The 17,812-nt window shown below is 34.2% G+C and overlaps 1 non-coding gene across 1 annotated transcript; it reads left to right on the top strand.

The window, feature by feature from the left end:
• Positions 1-17,008: 17,008 nt before the first annotated feature.
• On the top strand, positions 17,009-17,115 carry LOC121213440 (small nucleolar RNA R71). Its single transcript, XR_005908821.1, has one exon. It is a non-coding gene; the product is annotated as a small nucleolar RNA R71 (small nucleolar RNA).
• Positions 17,116-17,812: the final 697 nt, after the last annotated feature.

Below are 17,812 nucleotides of genomic sequence, written 5' to 3'. Positions count from 1 at the left end.
TATACTATGTTTAAAGTTGGTTCATTTTCTTCAATTAAATCATTTTTAGCCTCTATTTTTTGAATTTAAAATTTTTAATTTTGATGCAAAAGATAATCGTTAATATATTAACTTTCTTTCTGTAAGTAATATGTGAAAATAATAAATTGATAAATTAATATAACAAAACTTAATAAATTTAATAATTATTATTTGCTTAAGATTAAATTTCTAAATTTTAAACTACATAAAAATCTCGTCTATACCGAAGTTATGTTTATATCAAATCTAAGGCCAAAGTTTATAGTTGATGTTAATAATGCATTTGTTGAAGTTTTGAAGCAATAAGAATAAAGGGCATAATATGCCATTATTTGTGATGCATATGTTGAGTTACTTCTATTCTTGTGAGGGAAGAATGTTGGAGACATTTATTATATTTTTGGCTTTGACAATATGCCTAATTTTTTTACATAGAGTTATTGAGGTTATTACTTGCAAGATTGTTAATATAAATCTACTTTTGCTAAATTATTATTATTATTAAATTTTAAAGTTTAAAAGAATTGTCAACGTTTTAATTGTCAACGTATTATAATGTTTTATTAATATTGAGATTAAAGTCTTTGTTGTGTTGACTTCACTATCTACTACGAGTGTTTTTTATTTTTTTCTCTGAATTATATAGTTCTATTCATTGAATTGAGAATAATTGACTTGAAAGGTATATAAAAGTATGGAGTAAATTAAGCTTTCTTGCCCCATATAATGAAATTATTTTAAACTTAATTCTAGTATTTATTGGGTTATATTTGACAAATTTAAGGGGCTAAATTATCAATAAATGCCGAATTTTTTTAAAATTTACCAAATTATGTCTTATTTGGAAGAATTACAAGAATAGGCCGATTTTGCGAAATGCTTCCAGCTGGAAGCGTTTTCAGGTGAAATTCAAAAAAACGAGTCCAAGTGAAAATATTGTCAAGTGATTTGCAAAAAATACTTTCAACTAGAAATGCTTTCAGCTACATCAGTACTAAAAATGAAAGAACCAATTTTTTTATTGAACTTCTTTTTATAACGATAATATTTGTACAAAATTTTATAATGTTTTGTTTTGTTAGAATTTAATGTTATATAAAATTTTCTTTAATTTTTAAAAATTAAGGGTAGTCTTTAATTTTATGTTATTAGTTGAAAGAGTAAGCAATTTCACATTGTCTAGAAATAAGCTGTAAATAGATTATGAATTTATATATACCCATATCTCACATCACTTAAAAAAATAAGAGAAATAAAACTTGGGATTTATATAAAGATTTGTTTTGTAAATTTTATTTTCACATTAATAGGTGGTACCAAAAAAAAAATTATTGGTATTGCAACTTTTAGTGTTGATGTGAAGCTCAAAAAGCGTTTCCAATTGGAAGACTAAAAACCTTTCAACTGGACACTTTTTCATAAAATAGACTTATTCTCGTAATCCTTTCAAAAAATGGCCTAATCTAATAAAATTTTAAATAAGTTGGCATTTATTGATAATTTAGTCAATTTAAGGTAGCATTTATAATTTCATTTTTTTTAGTGTGAGACTTCTTCATTAAAAAAACAATGTTAAATTTATTTAAATTGCAATATATATTTATACATTTCAATGAAATTCTTAAATAAAAAAATTAGAAAAAAATTTATTATTAGACATTACGAAAATGTTCTTGTTTCCAACTCAAGCCATGCATTCATCACTAATTAAATTTATAGATTTAATTTTTTTTTTTAAAAAAGTATTTAGAATTGATGTTGTTTATTGATTTAATTAACAATTAAATTTAATATTCTAGAGTAGCTATGAAAAGAATTATTTTTTTAAATATGAAAATATTTATGTTGCGTTTGTTTCAATTAAAATAATTTTCAAAAAATGAGTTAAGAAAATTTATCAAATAATAAAAAATGTTTTACATAAAAACATTCAAATATAAAAAATTATTATAGTTTTCAAAAAATCATACTATTTTCTAAAAAACATTTTTCAAAAATTATTTTTAGTGAATCAAATAGATCCTAAATCCATAACTTACTGTAAAAACTAATAATAAATCTAACCAATTTCTAACATATTTTATTTCATTTAGGATCCAATTGTTAAACAAATATTTTTATTGGGTGATAAAACAACTTATAAAGCTTAACTAGTAATCATCCAATTAAGTCCTAGATACTGTAACACCCCTCACCAGTTCCGGTCACAGGAACCAAACAATTAAATGTTACGAATAAGTACAATCCAATACGAACAATATATAATTTAAAAAAATCAGTTTATTATAATTAATTCATAGATAATGTGTTTACACATAATTCTCGTAATTATACACTATGCAACATAGCAAATTGAATTCAATAAAGACCTATTTGAAATAGTCTAAGCATAATATGGATTTGAAAAATGAAATTTCAAAATCTTAAAATTGGTATCGATAATTCATAGTAGGTATCAATACTGCTTTGGTACCTTATGAAAATTTGATACCAAGTTATGATTCTGTTTATTACCTCAAAACATAAGTATCGATATTTATTATGTGGTATCGATATTTTATGAAAAAGTATCGATACTCAAATAAAAATCGATACCATTTTAGCATTTTGTTTGTTTTAAAACTATTCATATGGTCAAGTATCGATGCCAAATGTCAAAGTATCAATACCTAACATCAAAATGGTAAAATCTCATCCCTTTATAAGTTCATTTCATATCAAATTCGCAAACCAAACCAAACAAAACACAACAATAGCATCTACATATCTAACCAATATGCCTCAAATGACACCTCAATTAACCATTCAAACAAATTAATGCAACAAATCATTCAACCATTCATTCATACTAAATTTCCATATTGAACTAATAACCTAACTACCTAAGTCACCAAATATAAAACTAAGCACATGTAAATCTTCTAGTTAAGCTAACAATACCAAAATATAATTTAAACATCAACCACATGAATAAATACACTTAATATTCAAAATGTCGTCACGTTACCAACACAAACTATCAACCAAAAGACCTCCTAGGTACATACCATAACAAAGTAGAAGCATCACCACACTTGAGACCAAGATCGTAGTTGGATAAGTCGACAACAAACTGAAATATACCTAACCTGCGCACGAACACAAAACCACACACTAAGCATATCTTAATTGTATTTTTATAATCCAAACATTAAGTATAATATAAAACATTAAGAAATATAATTATGGAATAAAAATGACATGTAAGATTATCAAATCTATTAACAAATGTATATAAAATCATTTCCATATCAAAGTCTAATTTCAAAACTCATGGAACATAACATATTAATGTTCCCATTTCAATCCATATATTATACTTTCACTTCATTTCTTATTTCTTTTTCTTTTCATATTTCTCTGAATAATATCAATTTATATACGTTATTTCATTCTTTATATCCATATTAACAAGACTCAGACTTGGACGGATTCATGGAGCCAACCAACACACTAATTTGGCACCCAGTGCCTCATCGGATAATTCTAAAGCAAATAATTGTGCTCAGCGCTATAATAAGTTGACACACAGTGTTTCATTGGTTAAACATAAGCAAACTGGCACCCAGTGCCTCATCAACTAATAGTCGAAGTAACCCTGAACACTTCCTATCCTATAGCATACCATCTATATCCGACCTAGCCTAAACAGTTAATAGGGTTTTCATTTTATATTTTAATACGAACAATGTTTCAATGTCATATATTTTATTAACATGAGTGCATTTATTCAACTTTATAAAACCAAAATTTCCACAAAACATATATTCAATTCATACATTCATAAGATGCATATATTTCTCAAATATACATAATTGAATCATTTTCATTATCAAATTATTCAAATAAACCCAATTGAACAAGAATTCACCTCAAATACTTACTATGCGCAAACAAATCAAAATGCAGTAATTTATAAATTAGTTCGGATTATAGAAACACAAACTGTAAATGAGCTATTCATCAACGACCTTGTCTTTTCCCTTCTTTTTCGAGAAATCCAGGTCAATGTTAGCTACGGAATAAAACAAATAACACATTTCATCACACAACTAATTTCACATTCAATTGCTAATTTATGTAACTTTTGCACTTTATGTAACGCCTCAGTTTTTGGGGTTAGGAGTTTTGGGATTTGTAGGTAGGATCAGTGGCTAGATGAGCATTTGAGTGTGTTTTCGCATTTTTGTAACACCCTTTACCCGTATTCGGAACCGAAATAGAGTTCGAGGCATTACCGATGTAAGCATGCCCGGGGCATCCTCGAATGCAAATCAAGAACTAATCGAGCTTTCAAAAGGCCCCATGACTCGAGCTCGAACCAAGCAATTTCAAGGCATTTTATCAGCCTTGGTGATGCGTATTTGGGATGATATCAAGGTCCATGACGTTGAAGGAGCTAAAGACATGCCTTGAAGACTCCATGCACCCTTTTGCAATCCGATTTCAGCTCCTCTCCAGCTCCCCATGCGCCATTCAGCTCCAATCAGCTCACTTGAGCTTGATTTAGCTCGCTTGAGCTCGAATTTAGCTCATTTCAGCTCATTTTTTCTTCATTTTAATAAACTAAGTTTCGATTTTATTTTTAACTAAGTTTGCTACAGCTCATGCCGAATTCCCTAGCTCAACTTAGCTCACTAAGTGCTTTTGACTATTTGAGCTAGCCGAATTTAATAGTTGACTTATAATTAATATGTCTGAATTTAGTTATTGTCATTAAGTTGTTTAGTTAATATTCTTAATTATGATTATATGAATAATTATTTTATTTAATTATGTTATTTAATTATGTAGGTTAGCCGAATGTGGAGGTTCATTCATGACAAGGTGCATGTATGGGAATGTTCATTGAACGGGAAGATACATGCATATTTCGGTTCAATGTTTGGAAGCCTTACATTCATGTACATGGAGGGTTAATGAATATTGAAAGATACATCTTCCTTGGACGGCACACATGCATGAATGGAGGACAATTAATGCAAGTGTATGTATGGCTAGGTTCAAGCCTCCTTCCAAGTTCCATGTACAGCCGATGCATGTGGGAGGACCCTTGGAGTTTTCTAAGCACCTACTCGGCCAAGAGACACCTCTTGGAAGTTTCATGCACACCTTGGCCGAACCTAGACAACCCGTTGAGCTCCCAAAGGTGCACATTCATTCAAGTGATTAAAGCTCATACATGAAGCTGTCCAAACACATCCCCATCAGCCGAATCAAGACTAGTTACTTAATGTTTTCATTCTAGAACATTCTAGTTAATTCATGACCGAATTTGCTTAGTCTTTAAGCTAGCTAGTTTGTCCATTCGGTTACTACATGATTGCCTATAAATAGTTTGTTGATTTCATTGTAAAAGGACTTTTGCCAATTTGTTTTAATGAATATTGTTCTTGTGAGGTTGCTTCCTCTCATATCTCGTACAAGTTTCAAAGACTTATCTAGCTTGTGCTAGTGGCGTCAATCATCCTTGTTTGAACTTATCACCAATCTTGGTGTGGCGTTCACCTATCCTTCTATTCATCATTTTCACCTTAACAATATAGGAACCGGGGTGACACTATCTAGTGTTGAATCATTCCTGACGTTAAGCTCGTTTTCCATCCCCATCCTTTGGGTTTCTTTTTTGTTATCACCAAACCGAGCTAACCATCCAACATCCACCTTTGCTAACCATAGCCGAACCTAATACTAAACTTACCCTTCATTGAAACCTTCCGCTTATCCAAACCTATCTTTTCACTTCTATTTCTAAGATTCGAGGCACGAACGACTCTCTCGTCTACGATCGGGCAACTAAGTGAATTTGACTCAACCACCTGAGCCGGATCACATCATTACCAGACTTATATCATAACATTTAAACACATTCGAATCATACATTTTATATACAATTTAAAACCTTTATCATTCACAATCATATTGTCCCTTACTAGGCTCATCATAGCCTTAAAACATACTCAAAAGAGGTTCGGGATTAAACCGATGACATTTGAAACTTTTTGGAAACTTATAAAATTTTCATCTCTGTAGGGGTCGTGTCACTCACACGGCCAAGTGACATGCCCGTGTCCCAGGCCGTGTGGAAATAGGGCATGAATACTGACTTGGGTTACACGACCGGCCACATGCCCATGTGCCAGTTCGTGTGCCTTACACGGCCACAAGACATGCCCTATGTCTAGGTCATGTCAAGTCTGTAGGGTATACTGACTTAATTCGAGAAACTACCTAGGGGATACACTGCCGTGTGCCAAGGCTATGTGACACACACGGTCAAGCCACACGCCCGTGTGCTCAGCCGTGTTGAATGAAAATAGGCTTGGTTAAAGCCACACTTCTCACCCTTCACAAACATTCCTAAATACCACACTTCATGCCATTTCAAAACACACTTAGGCAATTACAACATGGAAAATTCATATACAAATCAAAACATTGTATCACAAACCAAATCACTACTCAAAATTCAATCTTAAACATATCCAAAACAACATATCATTATAAAAAATTTTACATATCTTCCTTGTGTATTATTCTCAATCTTTCATCACCTAAATCATGCTTCTCAAACATATCAATTCATTATTTATATTTCATACTAAAATATGCCAACACAAAAGCATTATAAACATCACATATGTCATTTATCAAACATATACTTTAGGCCAACTTAAATGGCCAATACACGCCAACCTTTATAAGCCAAATCACATGGCTAAAATCACAACAAAATATAGCATCTTAACACTAGCCTATACATGCCATAAACCAAGCCTCAAAGTGTAAAAATATCGTAATTCAATAACCGAATAGTGTGATATGATCTCTGTTGACTTCCAACCTGAGAAAACATTTGAAACACTACAAAACATAAAAAAATAACACAAAGTAAGCTTCACAGCTTAGTAAGTTCGTATATGAGTCTAAAATGATCATAACATTCATATAACAGTTTCGAATTAGATAAATCTTTAACAATTAAAGCATCAATTCATGAACTAATTTCAAATTATTCATGTCCTCATTCATAAGTTTTCAACTTCATATAATCGAAAATCATATACACAAGTTCAAAAATCGTATTATAACATCACATACACGAAATATCCATATGGCTGAATATAGATGGTCTTGTACACACATATTCACAAACCAAATTCTAAAATATTCATATCATTTGATCATCAAACCAAATACACATTCCATAATCACATATATACTTCATTTGCATCACACATTATTTGTAATAAATTATCATGTTACTTACTTAACTTATATTAAATATATAATAAGTTTATTCATACCTGGCCATTTAGCTCGTTTACTGAATTCAAATACCACATCAGCATGAATTCTTTTAAGCATAAACTTTTAATAATTCACTAGCATAAAGCCTGTTAGGCATAAGCTTGAATTGCACACCGGCTAAGGCCTGCTAGACTTAAAGTCTGGTTTTATATTCACCGGCAATAAGCCTGCTAGGCATAAAGCCCGATTACATTCACCAGCACAATGTTTGCTAGGCTTGAAGCCTGAATATCACTATTATAAAACTGTTTTGTACACAATTCATATAACAAAAACTTCAGATATTTCATATCGACCATTCGAACTTTTAAGGATATAACTTAGTCAATTAAACTCAAATACAGTATTTCTATTTTTAAACACATCCGACTAGCTCTTTTCTGAATATATAGATTCCAAAACAGCATATTAAACCAAGTCACATTCAATATAAATGATGTTTAATTACTTAAAGACTTACACTTTCTTTCTCGACTTGACTTTACCCGTTGAACCATTCTGAATCGTTAAGGATACACGATAATCACATATAGCTCGTACAATGCCATATCCTATATATGGTCTTACATGTTATCATATATCGATGCCACTATCCCACACAGGGCCTTACACGAAATCACATCTCGGTAACCTAATGTCATGACATTTGTATCCTATACTATTCTTAAAGTTCGTACGGGCTTTCGGATGTCATGACTTTGTTGATTCTTGCTCATATTAAATCATTTGATATTCATGACAATTCAATGATAATAAAAAAGTATTTATAACACAATTTAAATACGTTTATTAGCATACGAACTTACCTGGCTAAGTTGTAGAGATACCAAAGTTCAGGGGCATTTTGGTAATTTTCTCGTTTTTCTTGATTTTCCACTTGATCTTGATCTAAATTAATAATTTCATTCAATACATTAATTTAGACAGTAAAACACTTCATTTTATGCAATTTGGTCATTTTTGACATTTTTACAAAATTGCCCCTAAAGTTTTACTTTTATTCAATTTAGTCCCTCAGTTCAAAACATGCAAATTAACCATTTTTAACCATAATTAAGCTTAGACGAATTTTCATGATATCAAAACAGCCCATAAATCACTTTATGGTAAAATTACATTTTTGCCCCTAATATTTCAACTTCTTTACAATTTAGTCCATATATCATAAAAATGCAAATTCATGAAATTGAGTACAATCCTACTATAGCCGAATATCACCAATGTCCCTAGCAGCCCACACATTTTATTTATTCACACTTTTACCACACAATTTATCATATTTCACAATTTAGTCCAAAATTGACATTTTTACTAAAATTCACTTAACAAAACTCATTAATCTAACATCAAAGATTTATTTTCTATCATTAAACATCAAGATACTCAAACATTCAATAATGACATCATCCAAATACTTTAATAATTTTGAAATCGGAGATACGGGCTAGCTAGATTACGAAGCAGCGATCTCAAAAACGTAAAAATTATAAAAAACCGGGACAAAACGGGCTTACATGCATGAAGATGAATGGCCGAAACTTAAAAGAACAACCATGGCTTTCTTTTCTTTCATATTCGGCTGAAAGAGATGAACTTTTCATGCATTTTCATGTTTTATTTATTTAATTAACCTTTAATAACCTATTTACAATTTTACCCTTAATGTAAAACCACTAAAATATTTCATGCATGACCAAACATCTCCGCTCACAATTCAAATGGTTTAATTACCATTTGAGGACCTTCACTTTAAAAGCCAAAGCCAAACAACACCTTTTTCTAATAGCATGCAACTTTTGCGTTTTACGCGATTTAGTCCTTTTTGCTTAATTAACTATCGAAACGATAAAATTTTTCAACGAAACTTTAATACCATCTTATTGCCACTCCGTAAATATTTATAAAAATATTTACGACTCAATTTATAGAAACGAGGTCCCGATGCCTCATTTTCTAAACGCACTTGACCTTAGGGTCATACCACTTGAACTTAATAAATCGCTTATAAAATAAAAATCACAATATCAAAAACATTTTTAAAATCACAATTAACTCGTAAATATTAAATATAATATTTACAAACCTAGTCATCAAATTTGGTGGCACCGAAACCACTATTCCGATTAACCCTAAAAACGAGCTATTACAACTCTCCCCCTCTTAGGGATTTTCGTCCCCGAAAATCTTATCGCGAATAGATTAATGATTTGCTTTCACTAGCCTCAGATTTCTCGACTTTTCAATCTCACGAGCTAAGATTCTAATCTGTTGAGCGCGTTATTTCGTGATAGGTTTTAAATATTTATAATTAATCGTTCTTGAAACTAACTATTATCGCGATGTAGGCAAGTGTACCTATCGAACAGTAGTATAGTTTTAGCAAGACCGGATTGTCGAACCCAAGGGAACTAAAAGTACTAGTAATGATTGTCTTTTTATTATCTAGCCTAAGAATAAAGAGGTTTTTGTTTTAACTAACTAATTATCTAAACTAAGAATTCACAGAGAATAGAATTGGGGAATTGCTTTTGGAAAAATCGATTGAATTAAGACAATACCTGAAGAAAAATCCACCTAGACTGTACTTGTTATTCTGGCTCCGAATCGGACGATTTATTCATTTAACTTGTTCCGTAGAGATCCCTAAGTTATGTTATTATCCCTATTCAAGACTAATAACATCTAATCCCTAGATTAAATAATTGAGACCTTTCTCTAATTAACACCCTAGGGTTGTATTAACTCAATCTATAGATCCCCTTATTAGGTTTCACCCTAATCCGGCAAAATCTTGTCACCCTATATCTAGGTGCACAATCAACTCCGCTTAATTATGACAAATGTACTCTTAGAATGGGTCTATTCCTCCTCTAAATAAGAGCTTATCTTGAATCAGTATCCTGGGATATCAAAACAAGAATTAAGAATACATAATTAAGAACAAGTTAAATATTTATCATACAATTGAGAAAATAATAACAAGATTCGTCTTAGGTTTCATTCCCTTTAGGTATTTGGGGGATTTAGTTCATAACTAAAAAGGAAAACATCTCAGAATAATAAAGAATACAAAACATAAAGAAAACCCAAAACTCCTAAAGGGGAAATTTAGGAGAGATCTTCAGTCTTGATGGTGAATCCGGCTTCTGATATGGATCAATCGGCTTCCTTGGAGTAATTCCTTACTCCCTATTCTGTGCCACCTTTTTCTTCCTCCTCTAGGGTGTATTTATAGGCTTGGGAATGCGTAAGAGCCCTCAAAATTAGCCTTTTCTGAATTGGACTCAACTTGGGCTCAGTAGGGACACGCCTGTGTAACACGCCCTTGTGCGATTACTTCAAGCCGTGCTCGAGCCTGCCAAATTGACACGGCCGTGTGGTCTGTCGTGTGAAGAGTTCCAGGCCATGTTGATTTCGTACTCTGGCCCATTTTCTCCGATTTTGGCTCGTTTCTCGTTCCTTTCGCTCTCCTATACTCTCCTAAGTATAAAACATGAAATTAAAGCATTAGGAGCATCGAATTCACCAATTCTAATAGGAAATCATTCATAAAATGCATTAAACATGGGGTGAAAATATGTATAAATTATGGTTTATCAAATACCCCCACACTTAAGCATTTGCTTGTCCTCAAGCAAAATTCTCAACTCATAATCAAAATAAATTCTTCTCAACTTATAATTTCTATCGATAATATCTCAAAATAATTCATAAGTAATCATACATTGAGAATTCAACTAAAAGAACATAAAAATTTCAAACATTCCAAGTTGAGCATTTTCTCCTGAAAACATAGGTGTCTCTCCTCATTTAAGTAATTACCTTTGATTCGAAATATCATAGAGTTTCACATCCTTACTAAAGATTCACTCAAATCAGTCGAGGTGTTTTAAGGACAATAAATGAAGCACTTAATAATCAATAATGAAAAGTTATTACCATAGGCTTGCATGAAAATCAAATCTCCACCACTGATAAATTGAGATGAAACATCAATCAAAAGGTCTTTAGAGGGTTGTAATGAAGCTTGGTTAGGGGGTGTGGTCACAACCTAAAAGAAAGGGTTAGAATCGAGATTGAATTGAAAAATTGTCTAACTAGAAAAATAGTTAATCATCACTTGCGTACAACAGAGCTTCTTCTCAGAATATGGAATTACTAATGTGTATACATAGTTGTTGTTTTTTTTAAGAACAAGTTAAGTAACATAGACTAACTTATTACAAACAAGACATAGCTAAGCAATTTACTCAACTTAAATCTCGACAAAAATAAGGATCAAATTAATTTAGGGGATTTCAACAATAATGGGTTGAGGGTTAATATTAAGGGTAATACAAGAAATGGCTTGTTAGGCTCAAGGTGGTTTACTAGGGGTTAATCGTGGAGGTAGGCTTTTCATGGCGTGAGTGGGTTAATCCTAAGTGCCTTAATCATTTTGACATATCAAATCAAATGGTGTCTTGACATGCATAATCAAGCAAGTTCTAGAATAATAGTTCAATACTGACGCACTCAAAGCAATAATAAAAGTGAGCATGAAAGAATTAATAGATGCTCAAAAGGCTAAAAAATCTCACAAAAATTATGGCTTTTTGATGTTTAAAACTTGTGAATTCCAACTCAAAGTAATACCTAAACTTTGGAGAAACAACCTAAGATTTTAAATTCTTAAAAATCAACTTATCATGCTTGATTCTCTAATGTCTTTAAGTTTAAACAATCAATGCATAAATGCCTATGTTTTAATTCAAGATATATCAACAAAAATAAAAAATCAATCAAAATTTATCCTAAATATGATATGAGAGCTTTTAAAGAGAATAAGGTAGTCATTCAAGGATTTTTCTGATAATGAAATAAATACCCCCCACACTTAAGATGTACATTACCCTCAATGTACAAAGATAGATATTAGAGTATAAAAATAAGATAAGGAGAGAAGTGAAACTTCCTGTATGATGAATTCCTCGAACTGGAGTTTTGGAGAGTAATCGGTTCGAGAGTGGAGGAGGATACTCCGGCGGTCGTAGAGGTTCATTAGTCCATAAGTCCTGTGCCAATAGAATATTATATCTAGTGGTAGCTATGGTCATGGTCGATCAGGACATGGCAGTCGTGAAGAACCTTTCCCGGTGGAGTTGTTAGTTCCTATGCAATGATGAGCTTAAGAGCTCTATATAACTATGATAAAATTAGGAAATTTTTAGGGACTATTAGGAAGAATAGTTGCTCATAAAGAAATAACCTAATTAAAAATAAAATTATAAAATCTAATAATAAAAATAAAAAGTAGTTTTAATAAAAATTAAAAACATAAAATAATAAATAAATGTTTTTAAACATCTTCATCGCTGGATGGTTCGCGAGGTGGGTCTGGCGATGAGATGTGGACGTGCTGACAAATCTGCTGTAGAGTAGCATCAATGTTGTCAAATTGTTGAAAACACTGCTACTCGAATCTAGTGAGGCGCTCAAAGATGTCAGCATATGAAGTCGCCGCATGAACTGGACGAGAGGGTGGTAGTGGCTGAGTCGGTAGGTCCTTGTGCTGACATCATCAAGAATGTCCTTGTAGGCTTCCTCATCGGTAGATTGGGCGAGACGATATTGAGAAGGGTAGGTTATTTGGCGCTTTTCGATCATTCTCATGCTAAGCATGCTCGAGATACCTTGTGGAGACATTTGGCCGATAAGGGCAAGGGATGATTCTTAGGCCGTAGTGCTGAGGAGCCCGAAGTGTCGAGCCAACCGAGTAACATAAGGGCCAATGAAGATGACCCCATCCTATGCCACTCCGTCTGGTGCTAAATCGCGAGGGCGATGAAATAGGCAAGATCGATGATGTACCCGTGCGACATACACCATAAGAAGTAGGCGTCGTGAGTGTTGACGACGCCAGTGCTCTCTCGCCTCCTTATAATCATGTGAGCCAAAATGGTGTGTAGGTACCTCAGAGATGGTGGGAGAACTGATGCCTTGGAGCGGTAAGGATTGTAGGAGGCTGTACTAGGGGTCAAAGTGTGCCAGCACTTCGAGGGAGAGAAATGTATGTGGCGAGTGAGAGCATTTATTTCATTCTCCTCCTTGAACTCCTCCCTATATAAGCCCAGTGGAGCACTGAACTCTGGGATGCTTAGCTGGCGGACTAACCTGCCTAGGCGAAATTGGACCGTGCTAGGATCATCGTAATTCGTCATTACGGTCTAAAGATGGAACGTTGAACATAGTTCCATCGTGAGCTCGAGGTATGTTGGTTCGATGATCCCAAAGAACAGCTCCCAAGGGTCGGTGGTTAGGAGGGCCCGAATGCATCAGCCAACTGAACTTGTTCTACGGTAGCACAGTCGATGCAGCGACCCGCAATTAAAGGTCGGGCCCAAAGTATTTGGAAAAGCTCTTCTTGGGGCCCTCGGGAGAACTGCAGGAGAGGGTGACGAATTTTCGTGGTTGGACCCGCGGAAGATGATGCTTCCTTCCTCTTCTTCGAAGCAGGTACGTCAGTTTTCTTTCCTCGTGAAGATGACATGGTACCTGCAATCAAAAACCATTAATTCATTTTGAGGAATGATCAAAGTAAAATGAAGATAATTTGTAAATAACAATCATAATTTCAGTAACTACTAAGACTAACAAGTTAATCAAAGCAATCAATTGTATGGCATAAAAATGGCAACGAATTTCATGGAATGAAATATGTGTGACGGATGAAAAATGTTAACACTAAAGGCATGAGTATATATATTGTTCTAATCATGAATATTTACTTCTAGTTAATTAAATAAAGTAGAGAAATCATATAATGAGTAAAAATTTTAACATGAAAAAGATAATAACTATTCTAGATATAACATTTGTATGATAAAAATAAGAAAGGAACATGAAAAATTTCATGTTATTATGATAAATAGCCCTAGAAATTAGTAAGAATAAACGAGAAAAGAGTGAACAAACGCTAGAAAAAGGAGAATGGGCGTCAAAAATGGAGTTAGAGGCAGCACACAGGCATGGCAAGGAGGCCGTGTGGAATTGCAGCGGCTAGGGTTAGGGTTTTTGAGTGGGGAAGACAATTAATAGTGCAGGGTATTTATAGATTTTGGGGCACACGGCCAGGTAACACGCCCGTGTTCCCCAATTTCAGCCCGTGTGATTCGCGAATTTTGAATTTGGGCTCGTCTGACATTTAGTACACGCCCGTGTTTCTTGGGCGTGTAGGTGCACATGGCCGTGTCGCAGGTCGTGTCTGACGTTGTTCACTTCTCCCACGCCTGTGTATTCAAACCCACGCATTTATCAATCTAACAGGTTCGACCACGGGCGTGTCGCATGCCCATGCTGTTTTAACAAGTTCACCCACGGTTCTTCGACACGGGCGTGTCTCACCCCCGTGTTGTTTTGGAATGTTCAACCACGGCCATGTCGCACGGCCGTGGCGTTTTATCGCAGCTCGTGTTTGGGAAAAATTATTGTCCTATTTTCAAACGGCCCTAAGCACGCCCGTGCTCTTGGCCGTGTCCCTGTGGAAAACCTGTATTCAAGCGTTCCGTTAGTAAGTTAGATGTTGAAGACTAAATTCTAAAAAGTTAATTCAGTTAGTGCTCGGGTTGCCTTTCGAGAAGCGCTTATTTATAGTCTAAGCTCGACTTACTTCTCCTTTGAATGATCATGGTGGTTTGAGGAGTTTATGCTCCTCATTCCTGCTATTAATCTCATCAAAATAAGGTTTTAAATGGGTGTTGTTTACCTTAAAAGTGCCGAACTTAGGATGACTCACCTCGACCGTACCGAATGGGAAAATACAGAGTACCGTAAGAGGGATTTCTTCATTCAATGTGGTAGCGACAATGTGGGGATATGAGGCATCTAATAAGACTCTATCTCCAACCTTAAGTTGATTTGGAAAGGGACTGAGCTTGTTCTGTCATAGATTCGGTTTGTCAGGTGTTCTCAGTTTATGCATCCGCCATTCATCTAGCTCCTCGATTTGTAGCCTTCAATATTCATGAATGGGTCCTCTACTATTGCTTGAGAATAGTTCATGTACTTCCTTCAAACTCATTTCCTGCAAAGTAGGTTGCACCATATTGTTAGTTTTAGTAGAATGGTTTAGACAATCACCTTCAATTTCCATTGTGTTGCCAAAATTACGTGCTTGAAGGGTGATTGTTTCGTCTCCCACACGGAGTGTGAGTTCACCTGTGCCAACATCAATAATTGTTTTAGCAGTTGCTAAAAAGGGCCTTCCTAGAATTAAAGGAGTGTTGCTATCCTCCTCTATATCTAGAACAATAAAGTCAACGGGAAATATAAATTTATCGATTTTAACTAGCACATCTTTAATAATACCCCTAGCAAATCTTATAGTTTTATCTGCTAATTGAATGCTCATCCTAGTCTGTTTGGGTTTCTCGAGACCTAATTGTTTGAACATTTTGTAAGGCATGACGTTAATACGAGCCCTCAAATCAGCTAATGCATTATTAACATCTAAACTACCAATTAAGCAAGGAATAGTAAAACTCCCTGGATCTTTAAGTTTGTTGGGTAGTTTATTTTGGAGAATAGCTGAGCAAACTGCGTTGAGCTCCACATGCGATGCCTCGTCCATCTTCCGCTTATTTGCTAAAAGCTCTTTTAAAAATTTCATTGCGTTTGGCATCTGTGATAGAGCTTTAATAAATGGTAAGTTAATATGTAATTTTTTTTTAAGAGTTTAAGGAATTTACCAAATTGTTCATCTGAGCGGTCTTTCCTTGTCGTGTTGGGGTATGGCACACGAGATTTATATTCGACATTCATCGATTTAATTTTATTGTGATCTACCTCACCTTGACCTTTGCTTACCACAGTTTCTTGCCTTGGTTTTGGCTCAGGCTCAACAAATCATTCTTCATCTTGAACATTAATCGCGTTGAGTTGTTCCCTTGGGTTAGGTTCAGTATTACTTGGCAAGCTCCCTTGTGGTCGTTCGAAGATTAGTTTGGAAAGCTGGCCTATCTGAGTTTCAAGCCCTTGGATCGACGCTTGTTGATTTTTAAGTGCTGTCTCGGTGTTCTGGAAACAAGTTTTCGACATTGAGATAAACTTTGTGAGCATCTCTTCAAGGTTCGGCTTCTTTTCCTGTTGATAGGGTGGCTGTTGGTAGCCCGAAGGTGGTCGCTGATTTCCTTGGCCTCCCCATTAGAAATTTGGGTGGTTCCTCCAACCTGCATTATAAGTGTTACTATATGGATTGTTTTGAGGTCGAGGATTATTACCCATGTAATTTAATTGCTCGTTATCCATGTTGTGGCCATAAGGTTGGTATTCCGAATGGCTTGTTCCACCTCCACTTGCTTCGTACTGCATTACTGGGTGAACCTGTGAAGAACTAAGAAAACCATCAATTTTCTTATTCAAGAGTTCTACCTGATTAGAGAGCATGGTGATCGAATCGACGTTATAAACACCGGCTGTTTTCGTTGGCTTTGTCCTCATGACTTGCCACTGATAGTTATTCAATGACATCTCCTCTATGAACTCATAAGCATCTTCAGGTGTTTTATTATTGATGGTTTCGCTAGCAGCTGCGTCAACTATTTGCCGAATCGAATGATTCGGGCCATTATGGAATGTTTGAACCTAAAGCCAAAGTGGTAACCCATGGTGAGGGCACCTTCTCAAAAGGTCCTTGTATCTCTCCCATGCATCGTAGAGCGTTTCTAAATCCATTTGCACAAAAGAAGAGATATCATTGCATAATTTAGTCGTTTTAGTCGGTGAAAAATATTTTAGTAAAAATTTTTCGGTCATTTGTTCCCAAGTAGTAATTGACCCTCATGGTAACAAGTTCAACCACTGTTTAGCTTTGTTTCTCAATGAGAAAGGGAATAACCAAAGACGAATTGCATCGTCAGAAACGCCATTAATTTTAAATGTATCGCATAGTTCCAAAAAGTTTGCTAAGTGAGCGTTGGGATCTTCATCCTGCAAACCATCAAACTGAACAAATTGTTGTATCATTTGAATAGTGCTAGGTTTTAGTTCAAAAGTAATTGCAGCTACAGCAGGTCTAACTATGCTCAATTCAGTTCCTGTTAAAGAAGGTTTAGCATAATCATACATAGTGCGTGGAGCAGGATTTTGATTCACCGCAATTGTAGGAGGTAGCTGATTGTCTTGGTTTTCAACCATCTCTACGGTTGGGGTTTGAGTATCGTTCTCTGGCTCGTTCTCTGTGTATCTTAAGCTTCACCATATTTCTCTTTGGTTTCTGCGAACTGTACGATCGATTTCTTTGTCAAAAAGTAGTGGTACTGACGGGTTTTTTCTAGTTATAAACTATAAAAACCTGTCAGAAGAAAGAAAAATAAAATTAGTAAATTAGAATAAAATTAAAAATAAAATTAGATTGTAATAAAAATAAATGGCTAAAGTAATAAAAATTAAGTGTTCCTAATAT

This window comes from Gossypium hirsutum, chromosome A13 (genome assembly GCF_007990345.1).
Source record: "Gossypium hirsutum isolate 1008001.06 chromosome A13, Gossypium_hirsutum_v2.1, whole genome shotgun sequence".
NCBI classification, from domain to species: Eukaryota; Viridiplantae; Streptophyta; class Magnoliopsida; order Malvales; family Malvaceae; genus Gossypium; species Gossypium hirsutum.
The sequence above is the reverse complement of the archived record's forward strand: the minus strand, read 5'-3'. Positions and strand labels throughout refer to the sequence as shown.